Source organism: Geotrypetes seraphini, chromosome 12 (genome assembly GCF_902459505.1).
Source record: "Geotrypetes seraphini chromosome 12, aGeoSer1.1, whole genome shotgun sequence".
NCBI classification, from domain to species: domain Eukaryota; kingdom Metazoa; phylum Chordata; class Amphibia; order Gymnophiona; family Dermophiidae; genus Geotrypetes; species Geotrypetes seraphini.
The window spans coordinates 72,538,487-72,556,863 of record NC_047095.1 but is presented as its reverse complement, the minus strand read 5'-3'; the positions used below and the strand labels follow the sequence as shown (position 1 = coordinate 72,556,863).

General features: G+C 40.6%; 1 protein-coding gene across 5 annotated transcripts in view; it reads left to right on the top strand.

Annotated features, from left to right (window-relative positions):
* Positions 1-14,702: 14,702 nt before the first annotated feature.
* TESK2 (testis associated actin remodelling kinase 2) overlaps positions 14,703-18,377 on the top strand; it is a 146,776-nt gene continuing 143,101 nt past the window's right edge. For 2 of the 5 annotated variants that reach the window (XM_033916665.1, XM_033916660.1), the window contains exon 1: positions 14,703-14,854. The gene's annotated coding sequence lies outside the window, so the exon portion shown is untranslated. Of the gene's footprint in view, positions 14,855-15,119; positions 15,258-15,393; positions 15,529-16,334; positions 16,465-18,377 lie in introns of those variants that run through there. The other 3 variants (XM_033916663.1, XM_033916662.1, XM_033916664.1) reach the window with 3 other exon arrangements.

The window sequence follows — 18,377 nt, the reverse complement described above, 5'->3', positions numbered from 1 at the left end:
ATTTATGCATTTTTTAGACTTTTGACAATAACTTCCGTCAAAAATAAGAAAATATACAATGAACAGAAAATATCTAAACAATAAGAACTAATGTTCTCAATTCATAGTTTTCCAGGAAACATATTAATTAAATCAGAGTATAATTAGTCCACAATTTTTTGGAGAAGGAGCTGAAAGATGAACTGAACTACATTATTCCATAAAACTCTAAGGAAATAAAGATGAGGTTTGATGACCCCCCAAATCTATTTCCCATTGAGCTGTTCTACTTGGGTACCCTTATCAGGAGGTGGAAGTTACTTGACCTTTAACAGAAATAAATTTAGATAGCTGCTGCGGCTCATAAAAAACATCCATTTTCTTTATAAACCATTACACATTTACAGGGATATCTCAAAATGAAGGTTGCTCCCAACTGCAGGGCCTGTAGATTAAAAATTAAGAGCTGTTTTCTTCTTTTCTGGGTGGCTCTAGATACATCCTGGTACATCCATACTTTAGAAGTCATAAAGGAAAGCTCTTGGTATCTAAAAAACAATTTCAACAGCCACTCTCTATCTGAGTTGATAGCAAGGCAAACTAATAATGTTGCGGGGACCTGAGCTTCTACATCTCAAGGAAATTGGTCAGGTCCAAAATATCAGCAGAGACTCTGTGATTTTACCTTAGTAGGTAAGTAATAAATTTTAGAGATAGGTGGATAAGATGACTCGGGTACCTTCAGAACCTTCTCATTCAAATATTTTAAAAACATTTCCATTGATGTAATGGTCAATACTTTTGGAAAATTAATAACCCTAAAGTTACATTTTCTAGTAGCATTTTCTAACATTTCACATTTAATTTTTTTTTTTTTTTTAGTTCAAATTTTTTATTGAAAAAATTTTCCTGATAAGGGCATAACAAAAATAAATCTATGGTACATAGAACTTGAAAGATAAGCAGTGAATACATTCAAAACATCCGATCAGCATTATCATATATTATAGGACAATAATGAGATAGTGATAACAAAGAGGAAAGGGAAAAGAAAGAGAATGAAACTAAAAGGGAGAAAAGGTACTCGGTATAAACTAAGTATAGGCTAAGGAATGGTCAAAGAATGAGAAGCAAGATACCTATCAAGAAACGTCCAAGGAGATGGAGGAGGCACAGAGTCACATTTAAAATGTAAGTTCCCGCTATCTTTAACCCAGACCAAAGCTTGTGTCTCCAAAGTTTTTAGGCTGGTTTCATAGTCCAAAGACTTGTTTTCCAGACTAGATATTCTGTTCTTTATCTCCACATGTTCTGATAGTACAGCTGTGCAATGATTAAAAAGTTGCTGGATTTGGCTATCCAAAGAGGACTGTAAGCTAGCTATTGCCTCCCATATCGTCTCCATATTGAAGACCCTAGGTCTCTGCAGTAGTGCTGCCCGATTCACAATTCAAATCGATTCACTGATTCGAATCAGGTGAATCAATTCAAATTGATTCAATTTTTTTAAAATTCAGCCTCCCGATTCAATAACCGACCCTTCCCCCGTGCCTTCCTAAAGCAGGAGCTGCAGTGCTGCCTCTTGCTGGCTGTCCGCTGCCGCTCCTGCTTGAAGGGGGAGAGTCAGTCAGAAAGGCCTCCCCCAGCTTCCCCACTCTTACCTTAAGGCTAATATGGCAGCTTGCAGGATCACTGGTGTTATAGAGATCCCTGCAGCTGCCTGTCGTCCTCAGCAACACGTTCTCTCTGCTACGTCCTGCCCCTGCTCTGATGTCAGGGGCAGGATCGCGGCAGAAAGAACATGCCACTGAGGACGATGGGCAGCTGCAGGGATCGCTATAACTCCAGCGATCCTGCAGGCTGCCGTATTAGCCTTAAAGTAAGAGCGGGGAAGATGCAGGCTTGCGTGATGAGCAGGCGTTTGCGTCGGGGAGGAGGAGGAAGAGTGCCTTTGTGGTGGGGGGAAGCAGGCCTTCGCGGTGGGGAGGAGGAGGAAGAGTGCCTTTGCGGCCGGGGGGGGGGGGGAGCAGGCCTTCACGGGGAGGAGGAGGAGGAAGAGTGCCTTCACAGCAAGGGTGGGCAGGCCTTTGTGAGGGGAGTAGGTCTTCCCGGCAGGGATGCAGGTCTGTGCAGAGGGAGGAGGAAGAAGAGTGCCTTCATGGTGGGGAGGCAGGCCTGTGCAGAGGGGGGAGGAGGAAGGAGGAAAAGAGGGTAGGGGAGGGAAGAGAGAGACCAAATCAAAAGAGGGGGAGGAAAGCAGAGGAGAGGTGTTGGACTAATGGAGAGAGGGGAAGGGTACCAGAGGGACAGATACTGCTTCAAAGTAGCTGGCAGGGTGCAGGATGGCAGGAGAGATAGTAGGAGAAAGCCTGTACCTGGGGAAGGGGATACAGGAGGTAAGGGAGAAAGAAGAAGCTGGATATGGGGAGAGATAAGATGCTGGGCATGGAGGGAGCATAGGAACAGGAACACAAGGGGGACAGTACTGGAGAGGAGAATAGGGACAGGGACACAGAAGAGAGATGCTGGATGAAAGGGTAGTTGAGAAAATGAGAGATGGTGGATCTGGGGATGGTGGGGTCCATTGCTGCAGCTGCGGGGGGATGGAGATGAACAAAAGGAAAGATGCCAGACCTCTGGGGGAGGAAAGGGAAACAGAAGGGGAGGACAGAGATGGAAGATGGATGGTTAGCACGGAGAAAGAAGAAAGAAGGAGAGCCTGATCAGAAAACAACCAGATCAACATGGGACCAACATGATTTGAAAAATTACCTTACAACAAAAGGTAGGAAAAATAATTTTATTTTCTGTTTTGTGATTACAAAATGTCAGATTTGAAATGTGTATCCTGCCAGAGTTGGTGTTAGACTGCGAACGTGAACTAGGATTTAACAGAGAGAGGAAAAGTTTGTTTACACCAAAGGACCAGGTAGGTGGGTAGGAGAAGGTAAAGGGGGTTAAGAGGCTATAAAATAAACCCACCAGGATATTTGGAAAAAAACACCCAATTGGGCAGGAAAATCAAATCGAAAAATCGATTCATTAGGCTGAATCAAATCAAAATTTTTTTTTTCCTGAATCGGGCAGCACTACTCTGCAGGGGTGCTAGATCCACACTGAGTTCCCCTGTAATGCCACTACCTAGAAATCTGCACACAATCCTCCTCTTCCTGACTTGCATCCAAGTCCTCTACTGCCAACACTGGCTTATCCTCCTGGTGTTGCTCAGATTCGGGTTTCCGACTCTGACCATGCGTCAAGGGAGTGTCTCGGGCGTGCTCAATGTGGGCTCTGCTCTTCCGGAGATAAGGTGGTGCCCTCACTGGAGTGTTCGCATGCCTCAGTCTGCGTGCCTCCTCCTAACGAGGATTCATCCGGATTCTGCATTTGTAGGGTATGTTGCATGAAAGCATCCATCGGCCCAGTAAGCAGTGCAGGTTCCTCCGGGAAAACCCGGACTTTAGATTTATGTTTCACCATGAGTTGAGGAAAGCAAAAAAGATATTCTCCTGGGGATGGCGTCTCTGTGCTCCCTTCAAGCCGCCATCTTAAATTAGCTCCTCCTCCTCCTCCTCTCCCCAAACAATTGGTTCTGACCTCTAGTTGGTTGATCGGCCATAACACTTGCAGAGGTGAGCAGCAACATTGGGGCTATATGATCTAAAAAATAAGTACCACAGGACAACAACATGGCATTCATCCACTCTTTGAGAACCAAATGAGAACCTTTAGAAGAGAGCATGGACAGGCCCACCAGACCAGCTGCTCCTTGAGATTTATTGGGAGTGGTGGCCTCACCTCCAACTGCTGGAACTCAGGAAACCAATGGGTTGGAACAACCTGTTGGAGCAGTCTCATATGCACCCTTGTTTAGGACACCACTTCCAGGGTTACTGCCATGGACCCCAACAGTTGAAGATAATCTCAAAGCCCAAAGGAAAAACAACAGAATCCATTGAGACAGTAGGTTGTTCACTCTGTCTGTAGACTGCAGCCTATGGAGTCATGCCTGTCCTCATATCTTGCTGCAACAGTCTGACCTGCACCATCTGCTGGAGGAAGAGAAATACTGAGCACTGGCACGACAATTTTACATGTGTTGCCAAAGCAGTACATTTATATCAACAGAAAGAAAAAAAAAAAAGGAAGAGAATTTAGAAAGTAACAGTAATAACAGTAGAATGAAATTGCAATCTACTGAGAGATCAAGAAGAACAACAATTCCCAGGTTGTGTTCCTGTTCTGGATTGTCCATGGTCAGGTTACATTTTTTGTCTGGTGATAGAATACAACATATTTTTTTTGCTATAGCTGCAGTTTCTCCACTTTCTCCCAGTATCAGATACAGTTTTTCCTGCTCTTTTGATGCCTTTAGTTTTCTCTGTTAGTTTGGGGTAATGTGTTTCACTGGTGCCTTTGTGTTTTGCAGTGCAACAGGAAATGTATTTGTTTCTCCAGTAATGATTTGCATGCAGACTCTGCTTTCTTGGGGTTGCTAGTTCAGCTCCAAGAGAGATGGAATGTGGCTGCTGGGAACAACGAGAGAGAGAGATGCGACTCCTGGAGGTAGAGAGAAAGACAATGCGACTATATGGGACTACTGGTGGGGATGAGGGGCAGGGAAAGGCTAAAGGCAGAGGAGCAAGAAATGTACGTGAGGGTCCCAATCTATGACAGGACTGTAACTCTTGAATTTTTGCACAGAATTTAAAATGTAATATGGTACTTCTGTTTTGAAAATTATTAGAGGGATAGCAGGAAAACTGTCATATTCCTTGGAACATTACAATGTTCTAGATTTCTCAGAATATGGGCTCAGAAGTAATTCCAGCACAGAAACATTATTGACTGCCTCGATCTCAGAGATTGATTATGTTTGTCCTCAGGACACCAAACCATTATTCTACAGTTCAGTCTTACATCAGCTTTTCACCTAGTAGATCATTTACTAATGCTATCAGTAATAAGGGTATCTGTATAAACATAAACCACTTTGAATGCATAATACAAAAAGACAATTTCGCTGTGGCTATAATATTCTTAAAGCCTTCCGAAATCAATTATAGCAAACCACACAGAAGCAGAAGGTCAAAACAATTTTCACTTCTTTAGTTAGAGCATTAGCTCTTAACTCGTGGACCTCAGTAGTGCCATTCCATGCTATTAAACTTTAAGCATGCAAGACCCCTGATCGTCATTGGTCCCATGTAATTATAATCATTTTTTATAGTAGTTTTTACTTTCAATTTATAATATATTTAGAAAATAACTTATCTTTTCGCTACGCGGGTGGGGGTACGCACTCCGACGTAGACTACGTTTCGCCCTTTCGGGCTGTATCAAGGAATCCCCCTGCAGAATGTTAGAAATAATAGTATCATTATAATGTCATTTTATTATAGTATATTGCACTTTAGTAACATTTAACATAGCTCTAAGTTACCTCAAATATTCCAGCTCATGCTCCCCGCGTCTGGTTTACAAACAGGAAACATGGCCGCGGCGTTCACAGCTTTAAATCTCCTAACTACTCCCTAAACGTGATGACATCAGACTTAACGTAAAAACGCCCCCCTGTTCTTATTTAGCCTCATATTAAAGTCGCCCATTCTATTTCGGCATTCAAACCAGCGGGAATTACTGAATTTAAAGAAAAAATCCATTTTTGTTCCCTATAGTTTAATTTGCTTTTAGAGTCGCCCCCTTCCCATCCCACATGAACCTGATCTATAACCCTCCATCTTAGATCCATAATATTATGATTATTATCCCTCCAGTGTTGTACAAGGGGTGCCTCAAGATTACCAGTATTTATGCGAGATTTGTGCTCGGTCAGGCGAACACTAATCTTCCGACTAGTCCTTCCAATATACAAAAGTTGACATGGGCATTGTATCATATACACGACCATTGAGCTTTGACAGGAGGTGTTAGAAAAAGCACGATATGTTTTATTCGTCCCAGGATGTCTCCAGGAAGGACCAGTAATGGCATATTCACACCATTGGCAGTCATTGCATGTTGAATGTTCAAACATAGAAGATTCTTCTCTTATTTTAATCTCAAACTTATGTTGGGATAAAATCTCTCCTACAGTTCTCCCTCTTCTATATGAAGCAATAGGGAGATTTTGAAACTGAGGGTTAAGTTGTAAAATTGACCAGTGACGTTTCACAATCTCAAAAAAAGAAGTACTCAAGGTAGTATAAGGAAGCACCATAATAATACGGTCTTCTTGAGTATCAGTCTGTTGATCCCTATCCCTAAGTAAAAGGGCCCGTTGGGCAAATTTAGCTCTTAAATAAGCTTTACGAATGGCTTTTTTGGGATAACCCCTTTTGAAAAAACGTTCACCTAAAATCTTAGACTGCTTTTCAAACTCCTCCTGAAATGAACAAAGCTTTCTAATTCGCAAAAATTGACTGGTAGGAATGTTAAATTTTAGAAAATATGGATGAAAACTAGTAAAGTGGAGAAAATGATTTTTGTCTACTTCTTTCCTATATAGGGTAGTATATATTTGATGGTTTATATCTCTCTTTATTAGTATATCCAAAAATGGAATATTTTCATGATGATGGGTCATAGTAAAAGATAAATGAGGGTTAAGGGAGTTAAGCCAACTCAAAAATACTTGCAACTCGGATTCAGATCCGTCCCAAAAAATCAGAATGTCGTCTAGATATCTTTTCCACAGAAGGACATGTTTAAAGTTTTGAGCAGGATATACTTGCTGTTGTTCAAATTTTTCAACATAGAGACTTGCCACAGAGGGTGCCAGAGTCGCTCCCATCGCGACACCCTGTATCTGATTGTAGAATTCTCCCTTATACCAGAAATAATTCTGGTTTATCACCAGGCGAGCAAGTTTCATCAGCCAGTCCTTATTAAAACGGCCCAAGTCTTTCCTTGCAAGAACCTCCTGTATAACTTCCAAAGCGGCATCCTGGGGGATACAGGTATAAAGAGAAGAAACATCTAAAGTCACAAAAAATGTGACCTTCCTAGTATCCCTCATTTCATCCAGGATCCGTAACAAATGAGCTGAATCTCTTATATATGAAGCGATGTTCAAAACTTCAGATCTCAGGAAGTAGTCTATAAATTTTGACAGGGGCTCCAACACTGAAAATTTAGTGGAAACAATTGGGCGGCCTGGAGGGGACTGGAGCCTTTTGTGCACTTTAGGAAGCATATAGATTTTAGGAGTTACTGGGCAAGTCTCAATGAGAAAAGCAGATTCCTTCTGGGTAATAAATTTATTCTGAAGACCTTCTTTGACAAGTTGTTCAATATCAGATTTCAAAACTTCCGTCGGATCCCTAGATAGCTTCTGATAGGCTTTCTCATCTGCTAGTTGTCGGCAGACCTCCACATCATAGGATTCTCTGTCCTGTATGGTGATTGCTCCACCCTTATCAGCTCTCATGATCATAATATTGGTATTATCTTGGAGCTCTTTCAGCGCTATCCCCAAATTTTTAGAAAGATTATATTTCCTTCTTTGAGAATAATATTGTCGTTCCAAAATTTCGAGATCCTGCAATACAAGATCCCTAAACGTAAGGAGAAAAGGTTTAGGGGCTTCACTCGGACACCATTTAGACGGTCTCTTCAGAATCGACATATCAATATTACAGGGATGTTCATCAAAAAATACCTTCAATTGAAGCTTTCTAAAGAACCTAAAGAAGGCTATTCTCATTTTGAAAGGGTTATAATCAACTGTAGGAACAAATCCCAATCCGAATTGTAACACCTGCGTTTGAATGTCCGAAAGAGAGACAGACGAAAGATTAATAATCAATGCCTCTGAAATTGTTTCGATCGTAGATTTGGACCTATCTGGTCCCGAGGTTTCTGGGGTAGTTTCCCCCTCCCTTTGGGTATCTCGTTTATTTTTATAGATGAAGTCGAGTAATCTTCAGTACTTGACTGGATACTAGATCCTCCAGTTGTTTCTCCACTACTACCTTCTGAGCTGGCTGAGGATCCATCAAAAGCCACCTTCCTAGCGTTAACATCATTGGCAGATGGGCGCGAAATACCTCTATTCTTATTCCCCGCAGGTTTCTTCATCCAGGAATAGACCCTATCATATTTATAGTCGCGCTCATCTCTCTGGAACTTTTTGATTTTATTAATTCGCAATGACTCCTTGAAATTAGAGATCATCTCATCAAGATTTTTACGTTTCAATGTTAACTCTTCATCAGCTTGTTGTTCTTGTGAAATCATATTCTCTATGTGTTTAATCTGCTCACGAAGCTCATTTTCCACATTTGAAGTGGTTTCAATAAGTAAGATCATCAGATCTCGACTGCATCGATTGAGAATTCCAGTCCACTTATCCATGAACAATTTGTCCATGGTAAAGGTTTTAGGTTCTTTTAAGACTCGAAGACCTCTCGGGATCATACTTTTACGAAGATATTGTACAAGTGTACTTTCGTGCAATTCAGCACGAATTAACCTTTTCCAAACATTCTCCAGATCAGCCCAGGAGCTAGTCATCACTATTTCTCCTCCACCATCTTCCAACAGACATGGTCTAAGTAGAATCTGTTGGAACTGTTCTTCAGAGTAACCTTCGAAGCTAGTTTTATGAGCCATATTTCTTTTGTCAAACAATTTCGCTGTGGCTATAATATTCTTAAAGCCTTCCGAAATCAATTATAGCAAACCACACAGAAGCAGAAGGTCAAAACAATTTTCACTTCTTTAGTTAGAGCATTAGCTCTTAACTCGTGGACCTCAGTAGTGCCATTCCATGCTATTAAACTTTAAGCATGCAAGACCCCTGATCGTCATTGGTCCCATGTAATTATAATCATTTTTTATAGTAGTTTTTACTTTCAATTTATAATATATTTAGAAAATAACTTATCTTTTCGCTACGCGGGTGGGGGTACGCACTCCGACGTAGACTACGTTTCGCCCTTTCGGGCTGTATCAAGGAATCCCCCTGCAGAATGTTAGAAATAATAGTATCATTATAATGTCATTTTATTATAGTATATTGCACTTTAGTAACATTTAACATAGCTCTAAGTTACCTCAAATATTCCAGCTCATGCTCCCCGCGTCTGGTTTACAAACAGGAAACATGGCCGCGGCGTTCACAGCTTTAAATCTCCTAACTACTCCCTAATCGATGCAGTCGAGATCTGATGATCTTACTTATTGAAACCACTTCAAATGTGGAAAATGAGCTTCGTGAGCAGATTAAACACATAGAGAATATGATTTCACAAGAACAACAAGCTGATGAAGAGTTAACATTGAAACGTAAAAATCTTGATGAGATGATCTCTAATTTCAAGGAGTCATTGCGAATTAATAAAATCAAAAAGTTCCAGAGAGATGAGCGCGACTATAAATATGATAGGGTCTATTCCTGGATGAAGAAACCTGCGGGGAATAAGAATAGAGGTATTTCGCGCCCATCTGCCAATGATGTTAACGCTAGGAAGGTGGCTTTTGATGGATCCTCAGCCAGCTCAGAAGGTAGTAGTGGAGAAACAACTGGAGGATCTAGTATCCAGTCAAGTACTGAAGATTACTCGACTTCATCTATAAAAATAAACGAGATACCCAAAGGGAGGGGGAAACTACCCCAGAAACCTCGGGACCAGATAGGTCCAAATCTACGATCGAAACAATTTCAGAGGCATTGATTATTAATCTTTCGTCTGTCTCTCTTTCGGACATTCAAACGCAGGTGTTACAATTCGGATTGGGATTTGTTCCTACAGTTGATTATAACCCTTTCAAAATGAGAATAGCCTTCTTTAGGTTCTTTAGAAAGCTTCAATTGAAGGTATTTTTTGATGAACATCCCTGTAATATTGATATGTCGATTCTGAAGAGACCGTCTAAATGGTGTCCGAGTGAAGCCCCTAAACCTTTTCTCCTTACGTTTAGGGATCTTGTATTGCAGGATCTCGAAATTTTGGAACGACAATATTATTCTCAAAGAAGGAAATATAATCTTTCTAAAAATTTGGGGATAGCGCTGAAAGAGCTCCAAGATAATACCAATATTATGATCATGAGAGCTGATAAGGGTGGAGCAATCACCATACAGGACAGAGAATCCTATGATGTGGAGGTCTGCCGACAACTAGCAGATGAGAAAGCCTATCAGAAGCTATCTAGGGATCCGACGGAAGTTTTGAAATCTGATATTGAACAACTTGTCAAAGAAGGTCTTCAGAATAAATTTATTACCCAGAAGGAATCTGCTTTTCTCATTGAGACTTGCCCAGTAACTCCTAAAATCTATATGCTTCCTAAAGTGCACAAAAGGCTCCAGTCCCCTCCAGGCCGCCCAATTGTTTCCACTAAATTTTCAGTGTTGGAGCCCCTGTCAAAATTTATAGACTACTTCCTGAGATCTGAAGTTTTGAACATCGCTTCATATATAAGAGATTCAGCTCATTTGTTACGGATCCTGGATGAAATGAGGGATACTAGGAAGGTCACATTTTTTGTGACTTTAGATGTTTCTTCTCTTTATACCTGTATCCCCCAGGATGCCGCTTTGGAAGTTATACAGGAGGTTCTTGCAAGGAAAGACTTGGGCCGTTTTAATAAGGACTGGCTGATGAAACTTGCTCGCCTGGTGATAAACCAGAATTATTTCTGGTATAAGGGAGAATTCTACAATCAGATACAGGGTGTCGCGATGGGAGCGACTCTGGCACCCTCTGTGGCAAGTCTCTATGTTGAAAAATTTGAACAACAGCAAGTATATCCTGCTCAAAACTTTAAACATGTCCTTCTGTGGAAAAGATATCTAGACGACATTCTGATTTTTTGGGACGGATCTGAATCCGAGTTGCAAGTATTTTTGAGTTGGCTTAACTCCCTTAACCCTCATTTATCTTTTACTATGACCCATCATCATGAAAATATTCCATTTTTGGATATACTAATAAAGAGAGATATAAACCATCAAATATATACTACCCTATATAGGAAAGAAGTAGACAAAAATCATTTTCTCCACTTTACTAGTTTTCATCCATATTTTCTAAAATTTAACATTCCTACCAGTCAATTTTTGCGAATTAGAAAGCTTTGTTCATTTCAGGAGGAGTTTGAAAAGCAGTCTAAGATTTTAGGTGAACGTTTTTTCAAAAGGGGTTATCCCAAAAAAGCCATTCGTAAAGCTTATTTAAGAGCTAAATTTGCCCAACGGGCCCTTTTACTTAGGGATAGGGATCAACAGACTGATACTCAAGAAGACCGTATTATTATGGTGCTTCCTTATACTACCTTGAGTACTTCTTTTTTTGAGATTGTGAAACGTCACTGGTCAATTTTACAACTTAACCCTCAGTTTCAAAATCTCCCTATTGCTTCATATAGAAGAGGGAGAACTGTAGGAGAGATTTTATCCCAACATAAGTTTGAGATTAAAATAAGAGAAGAATCTTCTATGTTTGAACATTCAACATGCAATGACTGCCAATGGTGTGAATATGCCATTACTGGTCCTTCCTGGAGACATCCTGGGACGAATAAAACATATCGTGCTTTTTCTAACACCTCCTGTCAAAGCTCAATGGTCGTGTATATGATACAATGCCCATGTCAACTTTTGTATATTGGAAGGACTAGTCGGAAGATTAGTGTTCGCCTGACCGAGCACAAATCTCGCATAAATACTGGTAATCTTGAGGCACCCCTTGTACAACACTGGAGGGATAATAATCATAATATTATGGATCTAAGATGGAGGGTTATAGATCAGGTTCATGTGGGATGGGAAGGGGGCGACTCTAAAAGCAAATTAAACTATAGGGAACAAAAATGGATTTTTTCTTTAAATTCAGTAATTCCCGCTGGTTTGAATGCTGAAATAGAATGGGCGACTTTAATATGAGGCTAAATAAGAACAGGGGGGCGTTTTTACGTTAAGTCTGATGTCATCACGTTTAGGGAGTAGTTAGGAGATTTAAAGCTGTGAACGCCGCGGCCATGTTTCCTGTTTGTAAACCAGACGCGGGGAGCATGAGCTGGAATATTTGAGGTAACTTAGAGCTATGTTAAATGTTACTAAAGTGCAATATACTATAATAAAATGACATTATAATGATACTATTATTTCTAACATTCTGCAGGGGGATTCCTTGATACAGCCCGAAAGGGCGAAACGTAGTCTACGTCGGAGTGCGTACCCCCACCCGCGTAGCGAAAAGATAAGTTATTTTCTAAATATATTATAAATTGAAAGTAAAAACTACTATAAAAAATGATTATAATTACATGGGACCAATGACGATCAGGGGTCTTGCATGCTTAAAGTTTAATAGCATGGAATGGCACTACTGAGGTCCACGAGTTAAGAGCTAATGCTCTAACTAAAGAAGTGAAAATTGTTTTGACCTTCTGCTTCTGTGTGGTTTGCTATAATACAAAAAGACAGCATACAAATCCTGTTCCTTTTCCCGTTAAGTGAAATAGGACTTGTAGGCAAGACTGAGACTGGCAAAGAAATCTATCTAGCAGAACTTAATACAATCAAAGTGAATGGAGAAACAGTCTAAAATCATGGCATATGGATAGGAGAGCTCCACAATGATGATCATCATCGCCAACACTGTTTAATATCTGCCTAAGTTTCTTAGGAAAAGAATTATCTACGGGCCCTTTTACTAAAGTTTAGCGTGCACTAACGGAATTTAGCATGTTGTAAATGCTGAGAAAAATCCCCAAAAACAAGATAAACAACCCCATGGTAAGTGCACAATGGAGAAAAAGTGGGGATGGAACCGTACACATCAACCTGAGATAGAATTAAGCTTGTTTATTGAATACAGCATACATATATGGGAGAATGAAGAAGAACTATATATAAAAACAAGTTTTTCTTGAATATCCACTCAGACCCGACACGGTCCGTGTTTCATCCTCAAAACTGAAGCCTGCGTCAGCGGTGTAAGTAACAATCTAGAGAAATACATATACGGTACATAATATTACAATCAAAAAGAAGTAACATAAAATGAAAGGATACCTTAATGGACAACTAAAAACAGACAGATCAAAAATATAAATTGCAGGGATATAAATATAAAGATGGACTAAAACCAGACATTAAGGTATCCTTTTATTTTACTTTTTTTTGATTGTAATATTATGTACCGTATATGTATTTCTCTAGATTGTTACTTACACCGCTGATGCAGGCTTCAGATCGTGTCGGGTCTGAGTGGATATTCAAGTTAGACTGTTGTTTTTATATATAGTTCTACATTCTCCCATATATGTATGCTGTATTCAATAACCAAGCTTAATTCTATCTCAGGTTGATGTGTACAGTTCCCTCCCCACTTTTTCTCCATTGTAAATGCTAAGAAACCAATTTTATGCCTATGGCAGGGGTAGGGAACTCTGGTCCTCGAGAGCTGTATTCTAGTCGGGTTTTCAGGATTTCCCCAATGAATATGTATTGAAAGCAGTGCATGCAAATAGATCTCATGCATATTCATTGGGGAAATCCTGAAAACCCGACTGGAATACGGCTTTTGAGGACCGAAGTTCCCTATCCCTGGCCTACGGGCTTCTTAGCATTTGGCATGCACTAATTCTGTTAGAGCACGCTAAGCTTTAGTAAAAGGGTCCCTAAATTAGATATTTGTTAATAATAACATAAGAATAGCTATACTGGGTCAGATCAATGGTCCATCTTGCCCAATAGCCTGTCTTCATGGTGGCCAATCGAGGTCACATTCAGAAATAATAAAAAAAGGAACAAATCTTAATGTCCTCATTTGAAACATCTGTGAGTGTTAGGAATGCTTCTTGACCCATTATTAACTATGGATCCACAGATGACTGATCTGATTAGGAAAATGTTTTGGAAGCCAAGAAAATCTTTGAAGAATTAGAGGTTATTTTAATTCTGAATAAATGTAATCTTTTAATTCAATTCTATATTTTAACTGAAGTTAATTACTATAATAATGTTTACATGTAATGCACCAAAAACTTATTTACTAACCCTCCCTTTTACAAAGCCGCGTAATCAAGCAGTGGTTACCAGTGGGACTAACTGAGTGGTGGTCTGATCACTTCACTATATTTTAAGTACATAGTTAAGAGAAAACATTTGGTTTGTTATTGAAATTTGGCACTCTATTTTATGAAGTGGATCTCCCTTATAATAAAAATGACAATTATGGGGTAACAGTGACAAAAGAGACTGAGAAACATTTTTATGCTATGCTAGTAAATTTTAAGGCGTAACGCTGTTCGTAATAAAATGATATTGACTACCAGTTGTGGGCAGGGTTATGTTAATTTTTTTATTTACATGCCACTCATAGCCTAAGTGCTTTACATTTTTCCCTATCTGTTTAGTTTTATGAATCTTACAAGGCTAAGCTCCATGACTGTTGCAACATTTGATTTTACTTCCTCAAACCAGACCTTAACAGTCAGTCAAGCTGCTCTGATCTTTTTTTTTCTATAACTGCTTGTTTTCTGTTCTAGAAATAGTCTAAAGTATTATTTTGTAATTAGCAGAATAGAAATCCACATCTGCTAGGTCATTGCAATTGCAGACAGGTCAGAGGGGGAAGGGCTGCTGCCTTTACCCAAACGGTGCCTCTTCACACCCGGACTTTCCCTCTGACGTCACTCCCTGGTCCCGCGACCCGGAAGTGAGTTCAGAGGCTAGCGCAGTTGCTTCCGCTGGTCCCAAGCAGCTGCCCTGGAGCAGGCACGTGCCTACTTCCGGGATGGAGGGGTATTAATCGGGCGCACGGCGGGCCTTGCCTGTCAGCTGTTTGCTCTTCCGCCCGGTTCCGCCTCGCGCACACTTCCGTTCCTACGGCAGCAGCACCGGCACCTCAGTCAGACGCGGGTGAGTTTTTCCTTTTTAATGCATTACCTTTGGGTTAAGTTATTGCATGCTTCTAAAAGGGCTTCTTGGCTATTATATAAACGGAAGCTACCGAAAACCTATTACAAGGTCTGCGCTAATTAGTATACGCTGTTAACAACCAAACTCTAAGTTGCGACAGGAGAGCGCGTGCTAACACGCCTGTACAGTTCCACTTCCCGCCTAATGTTTAGAACGCTAGCCATTCCGCCTTGTGATTTGTCTAGATGGCGATCAATCGAACGTCGCTAATGCTGACGCTTTCCATTCATTGGCCATTTGCTCTCGAGTTCATCCCACTTCGTAATAAAAGGGAACAGGCGTCGCCACTAATAGGACAGAGCTTTCTGCTGGAGGAGAGTTTCGCTCGAACTTCCTATTGGTTGTAAGGACGTCATGACCTTCTTGTCCTAATTTCTTATTGGCTGCCTTAATTGATAGTTGACAAAAAAAACAATACAGTACTTTGATGTTGGAGCGAGCCTGTCAGCGCCTGGCGCTTCGCGAGCGATTGCTCGAGCGCAGGTCCTGGAGCAGCGGCGCTTGCGATTGGTGGAAGCGCTTTGTGGGCTCGCGCGCGCGGCTCGTGAACTGAGTCGCGGCACTTGGAGGGGAGGGAGCTCGCGCCGCCAACTCCCGACCTGAGCGCCGGTAACGTAAGTGATCCCCGTGGCCTCCCCGCCTCGGTCTGTGTGAACGACCCTCCCCCCTTGCCACTCCCCCACCGAGCAACTGTCAACATCGCCTGACGACCATCCCCCAGTCTGCCACTCCCCCCCTTCCCCCCTTGAAACTTGACACTTCCCTCCCACCCTTGAAATCTGACACTCCCCACCCCCTCCCCCTTGAAACTTGACACTTCCCTCCCCCCTTTGAAATCTGACACTCCCCCTCCCCTTGAAACTTGACACCCCCCACTCACCCACTCTTGTTCCAGTTCCCTACACGCCTAGTCGACCTCTACTTCTCATGTTAGTTAACTTTTACTCGTTGTATCTAAGTGTTTTAACATTTGTTATAATAATCATTTTGCATTGATGTTTGTTTTATTTCTCTTTTTTCTTACTTTTAATTCGTTTACAAGTCCTGATAAGCGATTGAATCAAACTTTAAATAAAACTTGATACTTACCACCCACTCTCCCCCTTTATCCTACTCCTACCCCAATTTACCTCACTCCCAGTCTACCTCTACTTACCACCCACCCTCCTCCTTGTCACTCTTACCACAGTTCACTACACCCCTCACTCCAATCCACCCATTCACCATGCCGCCTTCATCCAACACTCAACTTTTTATTGCCCTGCCCACCAACCCTCCTCTTTTTTTATCTTTCTGTTAATGGTTCTATCATCTTGCACACCACTCCCCCCCCTCCCCATCCTGCATTCACTACTCACAATTCATCAACTTCTACTCCTGTATCTATGTTCATGTAACTATCCATAGAACAATTTTTCAGGTGTTGCCAAAGTAATATATTCAGAAGACATGTAAAAAGGACTCTGACCAAGAGTAAACAAATAATTTACCCAGAGATCAATTGTAAAGATAAACTTCCAGGTTCCAGTTTTGTCTATATCCTTGTTCAGGTAATTTTTTTTTGTGCTACTGCTGCTGGGTTTTCTCCTTTCCCCAGGATGATAGTTTTTCTGTGAACTATAGGAAATGTGTAGCTCTTAATTATCTTTGAATTTTGCAATGTACAGGAGGAAATGAATTTCTTTCATATCCAATTATATTTGATATGCTGCTTTCACCATATTAGTGCTTTTCAGTAAAAGAAAATATTGAAATTCAATGAACTGTATCCTTCTCCCTCCAAAAATAGCCCCTTAAATAGCATAAAATATAATTCATAAAGTCTTCAAGATACATAATTTAATGTTGACATTGGATCATATAATTCTAGCAAGGTACTATGACTGGAGACAGGATGTATCGGATTATAGTACAGCTGATAACATCATCTTGAAATGCACAAGATTTGATTCACATAATACGTTCTTTAAAACTGTCAAATAATAGTTAAAAGCAATGAAAGACTGGGTAGTCTTTTCCTCAATTTAAAATGAGGGAGAATCAGGAGTAAGACCTTCATGAAAATGTAGGTGAAGACCCCTGTGAGACCCCAAAGGTTATATTTTTAAGAGAGATGTGCTTATGAATTCAAGCTTCTGAACAATCATATCTCTCCCTGTCAGCAAGAAACAAGAAGACACTTCAAAGCAAAGGGACCTGATGCAAAGAGAGAGTTGTGTCCCTTCTAAATTAATTTGAGAGCAAGTTTAGACCTGCATGGGTTCAGGTTTTAGTCTAATCACTTCAAAAAGCTCCTCAGAACGCACCTCTTCTCCAAAACCGATCCACCTTAAATTCCCAGAAAAACTCTTGACTCCATTAATCCGACTCCCATGTTGCTACTCTCGGACTATGAATTTCCTTACTTACCGTATTTATTAACCTCCCTTCTTGGTTAGGACCTCTTAATTCCCTCTCTGCAATCATCCAGTTTCAGTTCTCTTCTTCTTTAATGTGTTTTTATATGGCTGACTCTTAGCCATTTTTATGTAAACCGCCTTGAACCGAAAGGCACTCCTGGTATGTAAATAAAGTTTTATGTTATGTTATTTTGTATCGGATGGTTGCCTGTTTTTGTTGTATATGTGACTGAGGTCTGATATTCTATGAGTGTGCAGGAATCTAGCAGTTCATCATGTTTGCTTGTGTCTGTACCTCAATAAGAGGTGTGTTGATGTTCTGGATCATATTGCCTGTTCTTGTAGGCAGACATTTGCTGGTTTTGGTTCTGGTGTTAATGTTGCTTTGATAGGCAAGTTTGGTATATGTATATTTTAGGGTTTGCTGGGTGACACCAGGTTCCTTTTTAGAAGGGGTTTCTCTATATGTTCAAATTAATCATGCATGATTTCTGTTTGAGGCACACCTCATTCTTTGGGGTTAATGATTAGGCTGAAGGATTGGTTGAATTATGCTATTCTATAATATAGAATTAAACAGGAATAAAACCAAAAAGAAGCCCTTCTTCAGTTTCCATTCCCATACAACTTGCTTATTTCTGATCTATCTTGAATAATTCTAATTGTAGTTCTACTTGACCAGGGTTTCTTTTTGTGTTAAACTTTTTACTGGAAAGTTGTCGCTTCTTCCTGTGTCTTACACTCTGATTTGCCTATCTTGGGGAGCGAGATACATGTTTTGTTTTGTAGTCCAGTCTGGAAGGGTTGCCTATTTTGTAGATAAGTACTTTCAGGTGGTTTCCAAAACACAAAAAAACTCCACCTTCTAGATCTAAGTACAGTAGTTGCATTCATTTTATTTACAGGAAGGACAACATCAAAGTACCTTAGTTTAAAACTTGCAACTTATACACAGACCTTGGCCTGAATTATCTTGGTGCTTGTTCTTCATTTAGAAATAACTTGAAACTGGAGATTGGTTTGAAGGGTCTTTTGGCCTTTTACAGCTCCAGCCCCCCTACAAA